Source organism: Bombina bombina, chromosome 10 (assembly GCF_027579735.1).
Source record: "Bombina bombina isolate aBomBom1 chromosome 10, aBomBom1.pri, whole genome shotgun sequence".
In the NCBI taxonomy this organism is placed as follows: domain Eukaryota; kingdom Metazoa; phylum Chordata; class Amphibia; order Anura; family Bombinatoridae; genus Bombina; species Bombina bombina.
The window spans coordinates 92854883-92871795 of NC_069508.1; the positions used below are offsets into that span (position 1 = coordinate 92854883).

At 36.8% G+C, this 16913-nt stretch overlaps 1 protein-coding gene across 1 annotated transcript in view; it reads left to right on the plus strand.

Annotated features, from left to right (window-relative positions):
* Positions 1-2730: 2730 nt before the first annotated feature.
* Positions 2731-16913, plus strand: part of MCOLN3 (mucolipin TRP cation channel 3) — a 253553-nt gene continuing 239370 nt past the window's right edge. The window contains exon 1 of the mRNA XM_053693240.1: positions 2731-2867. The gene's annotated coding sequence lies outside the window, so the exon portion shown is untranslated. The remainder of the gene's footprint in view (positions 2868-16913) is intronic.

Sequence of the window (16913 nt, forward strand, 5' to 3'; positions counted from 1 at the left end):
CAATAAAATGCAAAAGTTTACATAAAAAAAATAATCTATATTTCATTGAAAAGCTCCCAACTTTGGTTCTAAACAAGTAAAAATAAAGCAATGTTTAAAACAAACCAAATGGCCAGGTAGCCACTGTCACTTTAAAATTAGGCCCTGGCTCCCTGGTTTAGAGCCCAAGACACCCGTGGGTGCACCCCACTTTACCCTACCAATCCTACCTAAAAGTTTATCTAGTGTGGCTGGATCCTTTCTAGGTCTCACATCTGTGAAATACATAGCTATTTTGGCTAAGTCCTCCCTCAGACACCTCCTGTGAAGCATCTTTACCAAAGACGCCTTTATGGTGGTGGTGGTGGTGGGCGGAGTTAATATCATTTGATTTCACGTGTGACACATTGCAGACAGATTGGGGGTCAGGCAACTGGTCTTCCTGCAGTATATATATATCAGACATCCCAACTCTCCCTCAAGTTCAGGAAGTCTCCCTGATTGTAATAGTGGCTCCCTGATGCCAGCAAATGGAATGCAATCTCCCTGAAACTCCAAGTACCATGATCCAATGTGCCCCAAATCTGGAAAAGTATTTCTTTAAGGAATGCCTTTAGTTGCTGGGACGTTATAGAACCCTCAAAGCATCAGTAACCAAAAGGCCCCCACTGATTTTAATAAAATAAAACACAAATACTACCTTATTTACTGCACATAATTACACTTCCTTAAGCATTCAACAAGCGTACGATCACTGGAAAAATAGGTTTGTTGTATGTGGTTGAGCAATGAAGCTACTTTTTTAAATGTGACTTTAGTGGGAAGCTACTTTAATGATAAGTCTCTATCTTATTTAGGGTTTCAAGGTGTCCAGTATATAACAAGGGGGGGTGGCGGCGCAGCAGCGGGTGAAGCCACCTCTCTGAAATGAGTTTTTGCAGGTTGGGATGTCTCATATATATATATATATACACACACATACACTCACACATAAGCGTCACGGTTTTAAACGATGGGTGAAAAATCCTTACACCATAATAAGTAGTAGTGTTCCTGAACTATACTAAACTCTAGATCAGCCAGTTCTAGAAATTAGTTTATCATTGTACAAGTTCTGGCTGGTGATAACCAGATTGGGGGGTAGAAGAAAGACAGTGGATCAATTAATTATGTTTGTTGTGGTATATTGACTCTTCAGCTTAAATGGGTAAATAAGTAAAGACATTAACATTAAAAACACATAGTCTCATTAGCATTTCTATTGCATTAATGCAGCACTCCAGGATAAAACATAAACCACAGTGGCATTTTACAGGACCAACACATGCTGAGCTTTTATACACTTATCAGCATACAATATATATATATAGTAAGACAAACGTCTAAAATAAGAAATGGTAAAGATCCCACTGTAAATGAATGAATTAGTAGTTATATTAAAATAAACCTGCTAGTACACTCAATGCACATGTCCTGTACATTATATATCATATCAGTTTCTGCTTTACCATATCCAAGTAAGAGATCTTATAAACAAATATACATAATATAATTATGCATTTAGTTTATTTAAAGTGAATGTAAATTGTGATGCTAAAGTGCCCGGTTTTTAAAACTTCGATTAAAAACATGGGGGGCACTTTAATTCATCAATATTTACATTTCACACCTGTTGTGAAAAAATACTTACCTTTTAAACTTCACAGCAGCTTCCTCCGGTCTCACAAGCCATTTCCGATGTCAGAAATGATTGATAGGTCATCCTCCAATCACAGCTCCCCCCCCTGGGGGAATCAGTGTCTGATTCAACGCTGTGATTGGAGGAAGCTGGATGCCTCATTTTAGACCCAGGAAGAGGCTTTGAAATGGGTGGAGGAAGCTGGAGCTGCTGTGAAGTTTAAAATGTAAGTTTTTTTTTTCTCAACAGGAGTGAAATGTAAATTTTGATGAATTAAAGTGCCCCTGTTTTTAATCGAAGTTTGAAAAACAGGGCACTTTAGCATCAAAATTTACATTCACTTAAATATGCTGCATGCTTATTTGAACCACTTACATTTTGTTTTATTCTAATATAATTTGAAATAACATGTTTTCTCTGTTTCAAAACGTGTGAAATAATGATGACATACTTTATTTTAGTTTATTTGCTAATCAGGCTTTGTTCATTAGTGAGGTACCTACCTAAATTGCTGTTGAAACCAACTTCATGTGTTTTGATTTGCTTTAAATCCTGCAATAGAGTAAAATAGTTTGTAGGCCTTTGAAATAAATATATTTGCTACCATGTTTTAAGATTAATAATGACAACAAACAGTACTGGGCATTAAAAACACATTTATTACAGGAAGTTTGATTCAGTGTTTGTACCTATTACAATGGATCCCTATTTATACAGAAGTGCAGAGGCCAAATATATATTTACAAAGCTGCCAGCTGCTTTATTTAACAAATAACAGACTCACAGCTTGTCCCTTGCTCGGTATAGATCCGGTTTTCGGTGCGATGAGCACTATGATAACTCGTCCAAGGCCTTACACACACACCGCGTCTTGGGAACCATATGGTTGCTAAGGGAAACATAGGTAGTACAGTAGTCAATCTCACTGACCAATGGACACACGCGGTTGTGTTTCCATAAAGTCACCTCTACTAGTATTAGGGCGGGGCGGTTCTTAAGTTGCCCGGTGCAGCAGCCAATAGACTTGCAGGTAACGCCCCCTTGCTGGTCCAGCATGTATCTTGCCAGCAGGACCTAGATCACGTGATGCGCGTCTTTCAGCAGAAGATGCAAAACCATCTGAACTGCAGAGTGCGGCGATAATAAAGCGAAGCAGCTGCCGCCTGGTGCAGCATTTTACACCGGGGACCGAGGTCGGGATCTCCTGCAGGTAACTCTTAACCTCCAAAGACAGAGCTGCAACGCTTGACATTGTAGTCCTCTGCGGCTGTTTATTGTCCAATAGTTCCGTATTGCATCACTACAGTATATAAGTTCAAAGTAACTAGATACTTCACATTCTATCCTATTTTATGTAGCTTTTTCACCACAATCAGGAGATATTGTACCCAACGAAATGTATAGTCCTTATAGAATAACTCAACCTCCATGTTCTTTAGACTACTGCTAATTTAATCTGGTAACAATGTTGGTAATTTGTTGTACATTGTACCAACTAGGTACACCAAATTCCTATTTTATGTAGCTTATTCACCACAATATTGTACCCAATGTAATATATAGTCCTCCTCATAGAATAATCCAACCTCCACGTTCTTTAGACTACTGCTAATGTAATCAGGCAACAATGTTGGCTTTTATTTGTACATTATACCAACAATATTCATGTATCTATGTGCCCAGAGGTGTTCTGAAATGTAATGGACTGTTTTTTTCTGTGGGATAAAGCTATGGAAAATCTAAGACGCTTATTCCACAATATCTTTCTCCACTATTTCCTCTTGAGCAAATAAAGGCAAATACTTTTTTTTACTATATCCTCCTGAGCAAATAAATGCTAAAAAAATTACCATAATTTGTTTTCAGTTCACTATAAATGTTATAGTAAAATAATGTCTTTTAACTATACAAATAATATAGAGATCTTGTACTTTAGTCTTTTGACTAAAATCTGCCAGTTGTTTTTTTTTGTCATACAAAATCACTATAAATTTAGCAGATTTTAAGTAAATTTCAGTATGTTTTGGATTCTGTGTGAATGGAAAGAGATAGATTTGTTTAGACACAGATACAGCAAAATCTGCTCAACAAATTTAAAGGATAGAAAGGTCACAATTGAAATGTGCTTGGGTGAATTTAAATTTTAAAAATAATAATCTTTGCAAAATACTTTTAATAGCAAAAATGCTTTTAGTAAAAGTTATTAATATTTTCAGCAGCATATGCACATATGCTGGGAGGATCCATGCACATAGAGCTGGTAGTGGTGTGTATTGTGTCTGTGAAGACTTAAAGGGACACTAAACCCAAAATGTTTTTTTCGGGATTCAGATAGAGAATACAATTTTAAACAACATTCCTGTTTACTTTTATTATCTAATTTGCTTCATTCGTTAGATATCCTTTGTTGAAGAAATAGCAATGCACATGGGTGAGCCAATCAGACAAGGCATCTATGTGCAGCCACCAATCAGCAAGTACTGAGCCTATCTAGATTTTCAGCAAAGGACATCAAGAAAATGTAGCATATGAGATAATAGAAGTAAATTAGAAAGTTGTTTAAAATTACACGCTCTTTCTAAATCATGAAATAAACAATTTGGGTTTTATGTCCCTTTAATTCGTGTTATACAAACCACTGCTTACTCTCTGAAAAGCTGAGGTGTTTGTGCACGGCCCTTTTTACAGCATATGTGTGTATGCCGCTGAAAAGCAGTAATAACTATTACTAGAATCATTTTTCTTAATGGAAGTATATTGAAAACTGCTTATATTTTAAAATTGTGCATTTGATTTTTTTACCTTTCTATCCCTTTAATGAAATTGGCTGAGAGATGGCTCTGAATAATTCTGACTTGTTTTGTGGAAATAAATACTTTATTAGTGTTTTATTTTGTTTTTTTAACTTATTTGTATCAGTTGGCATGGCAATGTAATACACGAATACTAACAGGATTTCAATATGACATTAGTTATCCAATTCTTTACCAAACTTATATCTCAGTCTATATATATATATCTTTGAGAAACATCAAACAAGGAGTCCAATAACCTGACTTCAGTTCCTCCTACATAAAAAAAGGGATAGCAACTAAAATTTTCTATATAACATACAAATAAAATACTTAAAGGGACACTGAACCCAAATTGTTTCTTTCGTAATTCAGAAAGAGCATGCAATTTTAAGCAACTTTCTAATTTGCTCCTATTATCAATTTTTCTTAATTCTCTTGCTATCTTTATTTGAAAAAGAAGGCATCTAAGCTTTTTTTGGTTTCAGAACACTGGACAGCACTTTTTTATTGGTGGATGAATTTATCCACCAATCAGCAAGGACAACCCAGGTTGTTCACCAAAATAGGCCGGCATCTAAACTTACATTCATGCATTTCAAATAAAGATACCAAGAGAATGAAGAAAATTTGATAATAGGAGTAAATTAGAAAGTTGCTTAAAATTTCATGCTCAGTATGAATCACGAAAGAAAAAATTTGGGTATAGTGTCCCTTTAAGTTCAGCTGACCAAATCAAGGGTAAACCCTCTACATTTAAATAAAGACTAAAGAAGTTCAGCTGACTTTCTTCACTACAAGTTCATCTTGAACTCCTACTATTCTGACCTAAGCAAGATTACGTCTCTACTCGTGTATCTACTCTCTCTTCAAACCTAAAACATCTGTTCTCCACTTCCAATACTCTTTTCCGCCTACCCCCACTTCCTATTACGAATTCTTTCTCAGCTCAAGATTTTGCCAGCCATTTCAAAAACAAAATTGATTCTATCAGAAACTAAATAATCTCTCAACATACTACCAGTCTCCAACCCCCTCCAAAACTCCTAATCATCCAAAATCCACATAGCCATACATTCAGCCCTTTCTATTATTAAGGAAGAACTTTCTGCCCTTATACTGTCCTTTCACCTCACTACCTGTCCCCTCGATCCTATCCCCTTAAAGCTACTCGCCTCCCTTTCTATTACCCTTACCCCTATATTCTCACACTTTTTCAACCTCTCCCTCAGCACCTGTATGTATCATCTTTAAAGTATGCACTGGCCACACCTATCCCCAAAAAACCTTTCGATCCAACCTCCCCATCCAACTACCACCCTATTTCTCTACTCCCACTTGCTTTAAAACTTCTTGAAAAGCTAGTATATGCATGTCTGTCACATTTCCTTTTATTAAACTCCATCTTTGATCCACTGCAATCTGGATTTCGCCTCCAACACTCTGGGTAGTGCTTGCTGATCGGTGGCTACATTTAGACACCAATCAGCAAGCGCTACCCAGGTTCTGAACAAAAAATGGACTGGCTCCTAACCTTACATTCTTGCTTTTTCAAAAAAAGATAGCAATAAAACGAAGAAAAATTGATAATAGGAGTAAATTAAAAAGTTGCTTAAAATTGCATGCTCTATCTGAATCATGAACGTTTAATTTTGACTAGACTATCCCTTTAAGCTAAATCTCTCCAAACATGAGCTCCTTATTTTCCCCCCTTCTTCCAAAATCTCCACCCCCAATTTTTCTATAGCTGTCAATAACATCTTTACCCCTACTCCGCATGCCTGATGTCTTGGGGTTGCACTTGACTCTGATCTTTCTTTCACTCCTCACATTAAGTTTTTGCCAGTTCCTGCCGCTTCCACCTTAAAGGGACATGAAACCCAAGATTTTTCTTTCATGATTCAGATAGAGAATACAATTTTAAACAACTTTCCAATTTACTTCTATTATTTAATTTGCTTCCTTCTCTTGTTATCATTTGCTGAAAGGTTTATGTAGGCAAGTTCATGAGCAGCAGAGAAACTAGGTTCTAGCCGTTGATTGGTGGCTGCATAAATATATTGAATGTGAGTGGCTCACACATGTGTTCAGTTAGAAACTAGTAGTGCATTGCTGCTCCTTCAACAAATGATACCAAAAGAATGAAAAAGATTAGATAATAGAAGTAAATTAGAAAGTTGTTTAAAATTGCATTCTCTATCTGAATCATGAAAGAAAAATTTTGGGTTTCATGTACCTTTAAACACGTCTAAAATTTGACTTTTCTTTACACAAGACACAACTAAGATTTTAATCCACTCTCTCTTATCCTATCCTGCCTAGACTACTGCAACTCCATCCTCTCTTGTCTCTCTAGTTGCTGTCTAGCTCCTTTACAATCCATAATGAACGCCTCTGCCAGACTCATCTTCTTTACACTCTGCCAATTTCTTTACTGGTTTCCTCTAACCTCCAGAATTAAATACAAAATTCTAACTCTGACATACAAGACCCTTAATAACACTTCTCCCATCTATATTAGGGTTGCACCGATACCATTTTTTTAAGACTGAGTACAAGTACCAATACTTGTTTTCAAATACTCGCCAATACCAATTACAGATACTTTTTTTAATGTCATGTGACAGTTTACCAAGCACAATACAGACTAATTATTTAAGATTCCTTCTTTATAATTATGAAGAACTGTAACTCAAAAGACATTATGGAATAATAAAACATTTTTATTTGTCACAAAGTTCACAGAACATGTTTTTAAATAAACATATTACAATAAAATATATTAATAATACCAATAAATAAAAAATATAAAATCACAACCAACCAAAAGTGCAATACAGTAAAAAATATAACAGTGCACTGTTTAATCATGGGGAACAACACTATGGCCTACATTACATTTGACTGGTAAGCTTTACCAATGTTCTCATTACATGTCATTTTCCATTAAAGTCTATGGAGTTGGAAATGTGAACAGAGCATTGGTAAAGCTTACCAATCAAATGTAATCTAAATATTGTCCAATAATTGCAGGATCAGTTTTCATTGGAATTAACTTAATTTTTCCTATGAATACTCTTCCTGCAATTATATAAGATAAGTACTACAGCAGCTTGAGCTGGAAAGCTACAATTTAAAGGGGTGATGCAATTGGGCTGTAGGGCTGTTATATAACTTTAATCTGACATTTGTATTTAATACAAAGTAATATAATTTAATTCTGAAAAAATACTGTGGAAGGAGTGTCCCAGTAAACCCCTTTGAGAAAAATGGGACATGTGCATTCTACCGAATATTTGGATGTTCCTCAGAGTACAGTGTGTTTTGAACATAATTGTGCAAGATGAGAACTAGCAGTATAACAGGCAATCTAGCATTAGATTAATTTTACAAAAGTTAGTGGCAAGTTCTTTTTTAAAGAACAGAACAGAAGTATCTCTGCATGTTCAGCTATGTCTGTTTTTGCTATCAGTAAGGAGGTTCGACTCTAATTTGAACAGTCTTTCACTTTCCACACTACTGCATAGGGCAGAAAGATATTTTTGGGAAATTTTAGCCAGAGCTGGAAATCTCAGTTTAGTAACTGCCCAGTACTTCCGGGGTTTGTCTGAATGAGGTAAAGTAATCTCTCCTACAATAATACAAATAACAGCAATTTGTATTGGCAGAACAGTAGTAAACAATTTTTAGTTTAGTCTCCACTCCAGCTTAAAATGAAATGGGAACATGCAGTTTAAAAAAACGCCACAAGATAGCATATGGGTAGAAAGTGGAGGTATCGGTTTAAGTATCGGTGCATTTGCATGAGTACAAGTTCTTATGCAAATACTTGGTATCAGTACCGATACAAGTATCAGTATCGGTGCAACCATACTCTATATCTCAGACCTTGTCTCCCGATACTCTCCCTCCCATCCCCTTCACTCTGCTCGCAACCTCCTCCTCTCCTCCTCTATTGTTACCTCCTCAAGCTCCCGTCTACAGGACTTCTACAGACTGGCCCCTATCTTGAGGAACTCTCTGCCTCGCTCCACAAGACTCTCCTCTAGTTTTGAAAGTTTCAAGTGTTCCCTAAATGCTCTACTGTTCAGGGATGCATACAACCTACACTAACCTTTCCTAACCCCAGTTCCTCTCCTCCTTTGTTATCCCCTTTAACCCCCTTAGCATGTAAGCCTAAGAGCTCAGCTGTTAGTAGATCACCATCATAAGAGCAGACTACAATCGTGCAATTCTCGGCAGGACCCTCTACCCACTTGTTCCCTGTAAATGTTACCTTGCATATCATGGCTGTATAGTGCTACGGAATCTATTGGCGCTCTACAAATAATTGATAATAAGATTATAACATGTATATTTACAAAGGTCCAGAGTGGGTTATAAATCTGTAAACTGGCTTTAGTTCACTGCCTTATGTACAAAAAAAGGAGCTTAGCCATAAAGCTGAAATGAGAAGATTATGCAATTAGACTATTTTTTACTGCACTATTGCTTAGCTATATATATTTCTTGTAATTGGCAAGAGTCCATGAGCTAGTGACGTATGGGATATACAATCCTACCAGGAGGGGCAAAGTTTCCCAAAACTCAAAATGATTATAAATACACCCCTCACCACGCCCACAATTCAATTTTTACAAACTTTGCCTCCTATAGAGGTGGTGAAGTGAGTTTCTGCTTGATTTTCTTCTGTGATATGCGCTTCTTAGCATTTTGAAGCCCGATTCCTCTCAGAGTACAGTGAATGTCAGAGGGACGTGAAGGGAGTATCACCTATTGAATTCTATGGTTTTCCTTGCGGGAAATCTTTTCATAGGTTCTCTGTTATCGGTCATAGAGATTCATCTCCTACCTCCCTTTTCAGATCGACAATATACTCTCATATTCCATTACCTCTACTGATAACTGTTTCAGTACTGGTTTGGCTATCTGCTATATGTGGATGGGTGTCTTTCGGTAAGTATGTTTTTATTTCTTAAAGACACTCTCAGCTATGGTTTGGCACTTTATCTATTAATGTAAAGTTCTAAATATAAGTATTGTACTTATATTTGCAATGAGTCAGGTTTATGTATATTTCCCTTTGCAGACTATCAGTTTCAAAATTTGGAAAACATATTTAGGAAGTTATTTTTTGCCAGGTTTTTTGCACAAGGTTGCGTCTGCTATGACGCGAGTTGCGTCATTTCCGGATGTTGTTAGCGTTAAAAAATTTCATTTTGCGTTGCGCGTCATACTTGGCGCCAAATAATTTTATTACCCCACTTCCTATATGCCTCTTGCTTTTTTTCTATGCTCAGAGGGCTATGCTGTTTGCTTTTTTTCTCATTCCTGAAACTGCCATATAAGGAAATTTATAATTTTGCTTTGTATGTTGTTTTTTTCCTCTTACATTTGCAAGATGTCTCAATCTGATCCTGTCTCAGAAACCACTGTTGGATTCCTGCTGCCTGATAACAGTTCTACCAAAAGATAAGTGTATCTGTTGTAAGTTAGCAGAGATTATATCTCCAGCTATAGTATGTATCAGTTGTCATGATAAACTTTTACATGTAGATAATGTATCCATCAGTACTAGTACAATGCCTGTTGTTCCTTCAACATCTAATGTACATGATATCCCTGTGAATATAAAAGATTTTATTGCTGATGCGATTCAGAAGGCTTTGTCTGCCATTCTGCCTTCTAATAAACGTAAAAGGTCTTTTAAAACTTCTCATAAAGATGATAAATTTTCAAATGACCGAAAACATACTGAATTATCCTCCTCTGATGAGGATCTATCTGATTTAGAAGATCCTACCTCAGATATTGACACTGACAAATCTACTTATCTCTTTAAGATGCAGTATATTTGTTCCTTGTTGAAAGAAGTGTTAATTACTTTGGATATTGAGGAAACTAGTTCTCTTGATATTAAAACCAGTAAACGTTTAAATTCTGTTTATAAACCTCCTGTGGTTACTCCAGAGGTTTTTCCAGTTCCTGATGCTATTTCTGATATGATTTCAAAGGAATGGAATAGGCCTGGTACTTCTTTTATTCCTTCTTCTAGGTTTAAAAAGTTATATCCTTTGCCAGCAGCTAGATTGGAGTTTTGGGGAAAAAGTCCCCAAAGTTGATGGGGCTATTTCTACTCTTGCCAAACGTACTACTATCCCTATGGAAGATAGTAATTCCTTTAAGGATCCTTTAGATAGGAAACTTGAATCTTATCTAAGGAAAGCTTATTTATTTTCTGTCTATCTTCTCAGGCCTGCAATTTCTATAGCTGATATTGCAGCAGCATCAACCTTCTGGTTGGAAAGCTTAGCGCAACAGGAAACAGATTCTGATTTTTCGAGCATTGTTCGCTTACTTCAACATGCTAATCATTTTATCTGTGATGCTATTTTTGATATCATCAAAATTGATGTTAAATCTATGTCTTTAGCTATTTTAGCTAGAAGAGCTTTGTGGCTCAAATATTGGAATGCTGACATGGTATCTAAGTCTAGAATACTATCTCTTTCTTTCCAAGGTAACAATTTATTTGGTTCTCAGTTGAATTCCATTATTTCAACTGTCACTGGGGGGAAGGGAGTTTTTTTTTTACCTCAGGATAGAAGATCTAAAGGTAAATCTAAAGCTTCTAATCGTTTTCGTTCTTTTCGAAAGAATAAGGAACAGAAACCAAATCCTTCCCCCAAGGAATCTGGTTCCAATTGGAAGCCTTCTTCATGTTGGAATAAATCCAAGCCGCCTTTTAAGAAACCAAAGCCAGCCCCCAAGTCTGCATGATGGTGCGGCCCTCATTCCAGTTCAGCTGGTGGGGGGCAGATTACATTTTTTTCCAGAACATTTGGGCAGATTATGTCTAAAATCATTGGATTCAGAGCATTGTCTCTCAAGGGTATCGAATAGGATTCAGAATAAGACCTCCTGTGAGAAGATTTTTTTTCTCTCACTCGTTCCAGCAAATCCAGTGAAGGCTCAGGCTTTTCTGAAGTGTGTTTCAAATCTAGAGCTTTTAGGGGTAATTATACCAGTTCCGTTTCAGGAACAGGGTTGGGGGTTTTATTCACATCTATTCATTATCCCAAAGAAAGAAAATTCATTCAGGCCATTTCTGGATCTGAAAATTATGAACTGTTTTGTAAGAGTGCCAACTTTCAAAATGGTGACTATAAGGACTATTCTGCCTTTTGTTCAGCAAGGTCATTATATGTCCACAATAGACTTACAGGATGCATATCTTCACATTCCGATTCATCCAGATCACTTTCGGTTTCTGAGATTATCTTTTCTAGATAAGCATTACCAATTTGTCGCTCTTCCATTTGGCCTAGCGACAGCTCCAAGAATTTTTTCAAAGGTTCTCGGTGCCCTACTCTCTGTATTCAGAGAACAGGGTATTGCGGTGTTTCCTTATTTGGACGATACCTTGGTACTGGCTCAGTCTTTACATTCTGCAGAATCTCACACAAATCAACTAGTGTTGTTTCGTCAAAGACATGGTTGGATGATCAATTTACCAAAAAGTTCCTTGATTTCTCAGACAAGGGTCACCTTTTTAGGTTTCCAGATAGATTCAGTGTCCATGACTCTGTCTCTAACAGACAAGAGATGAATACAATTGGTTTCAGCTTGTCGGGACCTTCAGTCTGTCATTCCCTTCAGTGGCTTTGTGCATGGAAGTTTTAGGTCTCATGACTGCAGCATCGGACGCAATCCCCTTTGCTCATTTTCATATGAGACCTCTCCAGCTTTGTATGCTGAATCAATGGTGTAGGGATTATACAAAGATATCACAATTAATATCCTTAAATCCCAATGTTCGACTCTCTCTGACTTGGTGCTTAGACCACCATCGTATAAACATAGTAACATAGTAGATAAGGTTGAAAAAAGACTGAAGTCCATCGAGTTCAACCTATACAAATCTAAAATACTTACAAAAAGCTCCAGTTAAGCTTAAATAACCCCATTAAAATGTGACCCATTTAATACTAGCAATCATATCCATGAATTTTGTTTATATACAGAAATTTATCCAGACTATTTTTAAATGTATCTATGGTATTGGCATTCACTACCTCCTTTGGTAATGAGTTCCACAATTTTATTGCTCTTACAGTGAAAAAACGTTTCCGTTACAGGAGATTAAATCTCCTTTCCTCCAACCTTAAATTATGACCTCTTGTCAGAACCAATTTTCTTGGAATAAAAAGAGCTTCTGCCATCTCTGTATATGGGCCTTGAATATATTTATATAAAGTAATCATGTCACCTCTCAAGCGCCTTTTTTCTAAAGAGAACAGACCCAGTTTGGCTAGCCTCTCCTCATAGGTTAATTTCTCCAATCCCCTTATTAGCTTTGTGGCCCTTCTCTGAACTTTTTCTAGTTCTGCAATATCTTTTTTAGCAATCGGTCCCCAGAACTGCACTCCAAACTCAAGGTGAGGTCTTACCAGGGCTTTATATAATGACAGAATTATGCTTTCCTCCCTTGAATCAATGCCTCTTTTAATACATGCTAGTATCTTATTAGCCTTTGAAGCCGCTGCCCTGCATTGTGCACTCATCTTTAGCTTGTTATCTATTACTACTCCCAAATCCCTTTCCTCCTGTGTTTGGCTAAGTCTTGTCCCATTTAAAAAATACATAGCCTGCTTATTTTTACTTCCAAAATGTAGAACCTTACATTTTTCCGTATTAAATCTCATTTTCCATTCACTTGCCCATAGTTCTAATTTTAGCAAATCCCTTTGCAAAGAGAGTTCATCCTGCTCTGACCTAATGACCTTACTTAACTTAGTATCATCTGCAAAAATAGAGATGTCGCTATTTAATCCTTGCTCCAAGTCATTTATAAAAATATTAAAAAGAACAGGGCCCAGTACTGATCCCTGGGGGACGCCACTGATTACCTTTGTCCAATCTGAGTATGATCCATTTACTGCTACTCGTTGCTCCCTATCTTTTATCCAGTTATTTATCCATGAGCTAAAATTTTCAACTATTCCCAGTCCCTTAATTTTGTGCATTAATCTCTGATGTGGCACTGTATCAAATGCCTTTGCAAAATCTAAGTATATCACATCAACTGATTCCCCTTTATCTATATTTTTACTTATTTCCTCGTAGAATCTAATTAGATTAGTTTGACATGATCTATTTCTCCTAAAGCCATGCTGATTAGAACTCATAATCTTGTTTACACGAATATGCTCATCAATATAATCCCTTATAATCCCTTCAAATATCTTCCCCACTATTGATGTCAGACTAACTGGTCTATAGCTTCCTGGATCATTCCTGCTTCCCTTTTTGAAGAGTGGCACCACATCAGCTTTACACCAATCCTGGGGTACCATGCCTGAGGATAATGAGTCTTGAAAAATTAAGAGTAAAGGTTTGTCTATAACAGTGCTAAGTTCACTTAACACCCTTGGGTGTATTCCATCTGGGCCTGGAGTTTTATTTACCTTAATATTTTTTAGTTTTTTCCTGATATCCTCTAAACAAAACCCAGTTAGTGGTATGGACTGGCATGTTCTATTCTGTTCCAAAGTATCATTCAATGGTTCCTCTCTTGTGTATACTGAAGAAAAAAACTGGTTTTGTACCTCCGCCTTCTCCCTGTCATTATTTATCATGCTACCCTCCACACATTTTAATGTACCTATATTATCCTTCTTAGATTTTTTGCTATTTATGTACTTAAAGAACCTTTTAGGGTTAGACTTAGAATCCTTGGCAATTCATTTTTAATTTTCAATTTTGGCTAATTTGATTGCTTTTTTGCATGCTTTGTTACATTCCTTATAAATATTGTATGCTGAGTCTGTACTATTTTCTTTTAATAATTTAAATGCCCTACGTTTTTTCCTAATTTCTTTTAACACATTTTTATTTAGCCATAACGGCTTAGTTTTTTTATTTTTATTTTTATAACCATATGGTATGTATTGATATGTATATTTATTTAACAAATTTTTAAATATTATCCATTTATCCTCTGTATTTTTATTAGAAAATACATTGTCCCAATTTATATTATTTAATGATTTCCTTAAATCGTTGAATTTTGCTTTCTTGAAATTAAAAGTCTTAGTTAAGCCTTTAAAACACTGCATATGAAAAGAGATTTCAAATGTGACCATGTTATGATCACTGTTACCCAAATGTTCTTTAACTTCTATGTTTGATAATATATCTGTATTGTTTGATAGCACTAAATCCAATATAGCTTTACTCCTAGTTGGCTCCTCTATTAATTGTGACAAGAAGTTATCCCTGAGAACATTTAAAAATCTATCCCCCTTAGCTGAATTACTAGTTTCATTGGCCCAGTTTATATCAGGGTAGTTAAAATCTCCCATAATTACAGCACTGTTATTAGCAGCCTTACCTATTTGGATAAGTAGTTGAGTTTCCTCCGGGTCACTAATGTTGGGAGGCTTGTAGCATGTTCCTAGTAATATTTTTTTTAGGATTTTTCCCCCCACTCTTTATTTCAACCCACAGGGTCTCTACATTGTCACTTGTATCATAAATATCTTCCCTTATTGTAGGTTTAAGGTCAGGTTTAATATACATGCAGATCCCTCCACCCCTTTTATTATTCCTGTCCCTCCTAAATAATGTATACCCCTCTAAGTTAACTGCCCAGTCATGTGAATCATCCCACCAAGTTTCAGTTATACTGATAACATCATAGTCCTCTTCTGCAACTAAGAGCGTCAGCTCCCCCATTTTACCTGTCATGCTTCTTGCATTTGTTGTCATACATTTAATTTTCATGTGCTTTCTGCTGCTACTTGGTGTACTTTCCTCTATACTTTCTAATGTGACATTTCTTAAGTCATCCCTTCCTTGAGATATTAAGGGAGTGACATATTCAGACACTGATCTCTCTGTTCTATTTTGTTCTAATTGACCCTCCCCCCCTTTGCCTAGTTTAAAAGGTTCTCTAAACGTGCTACCATCCTTTCCCCCAACACACCTGCACCCATGTCATTCAGATGCAATCCATCCTTACTGTACAATTTGTACCCTAGTGAAAAATCAGCCCAGTGTTCTAAAAAGTCAAACCCCTCATTTTTACACCATGTTTTTAGCCATGAATTAACAGACCTTAGCTCCTTCTGCCTTACTGAGTTAACACACGGCACTGGTAATATCTCAGAAAATATTACTTTGGAGGTCCTTGCTTTAAGCTTGCTACCTAACTCCCTGAAGTCATTTTTTAGGACTCTCCATCTCCCACTGTATAGTTCAAGGGGCCTCCTTTGTTCGTCTAACCTGAACTGTAATCACAACAGATGCAAGTCTTTCAGGTTGGGGAGCTGTCTGGGGATCTCTGACAGCACAAAGGGTTTGGAAATCTCAAGAGGCGAGGTTACCAATCAATATTTTAGAACTCCGTGCTATTTTCAGGGCTCTTCAGGTTTGGCCTCTATTGAAGAGAGAACCATTCATTTGTTTTAAGACAGACAATGTCACAACTGTGGCATATGTCAATCATCAGGGTGGGACTCGCAGTCCCCTAGCTATGAAAGAAGTATCTTGGATACTTGCTTGGGCGGAATCCAGCTCTTGTCTAATTTCTGCGGTACATATCCCAGGTGTAGACAATTGGCAAGCGGATTATCTCAGCTGTCAGACTTTACATCCGGGGGAGTGGTCACTCCATCCAGATGTGTTTTTTCAGATTGTTCAGATGTGGGGTCTTCCAGAAATAGATTTGATGACTTCTCATCTGAACAAGAAACTTCCCAGGTACCTGTCCAGGTCCAGGGATCCTCATGCGGAGTCAGTGGATGCGTTAGCAGTTCCTTGGTTTTACCAACCTGCTTATATCTTCCCGCCTCTAGTTCTTCTTCCAAAAGTGATCTCCAAGATCATCATGGAATATTTGCTTATGTTTCTGGTAGCACCAGCAGGGCCTCACAGGTTTTGGTATGCAGACCTTTTCCGGATGTGCAGTTGTCAACCTTGGCCACTTCCTTTAAGACCAGATCTTCTGTCTCAAGGACCGTTTTTTACATCAGGATCTCAAATCATTAAATTTGAAGGTATGGAAATTGAACGCTTAGTGCTTAGTCATAGAGGTTTCTCTGACTCAGTGATTGATACTTTGTTACAGGCTCGTAAATCTGTTTCTAGGAAGATTTATTATCGAGTTTGGAAGACTTATAGTTCATGGAGTTCTTTTCATAAAATCTCCTGGCATTCTTTTAGAATTCCTAGAATTTTACAGTTTCTTCAGGATGGTTTGGATAAAGGTTTGTCTGCAAGTTCCTTGAAGGGACAAATCTCTGCTCTTTCTGTTTTATTTCACAGAAGGATTGCTAAACTTCCTGATATTCACTGTTTTTTGTTCAGGCTTTGGTTCGTATTAAGCCTGTCATTAAATCAATCTCTCCTCCTTGGAGTCTTAATTTGATCTTGAGAGCTTTACAGGCTCCTCCTTTTGAACA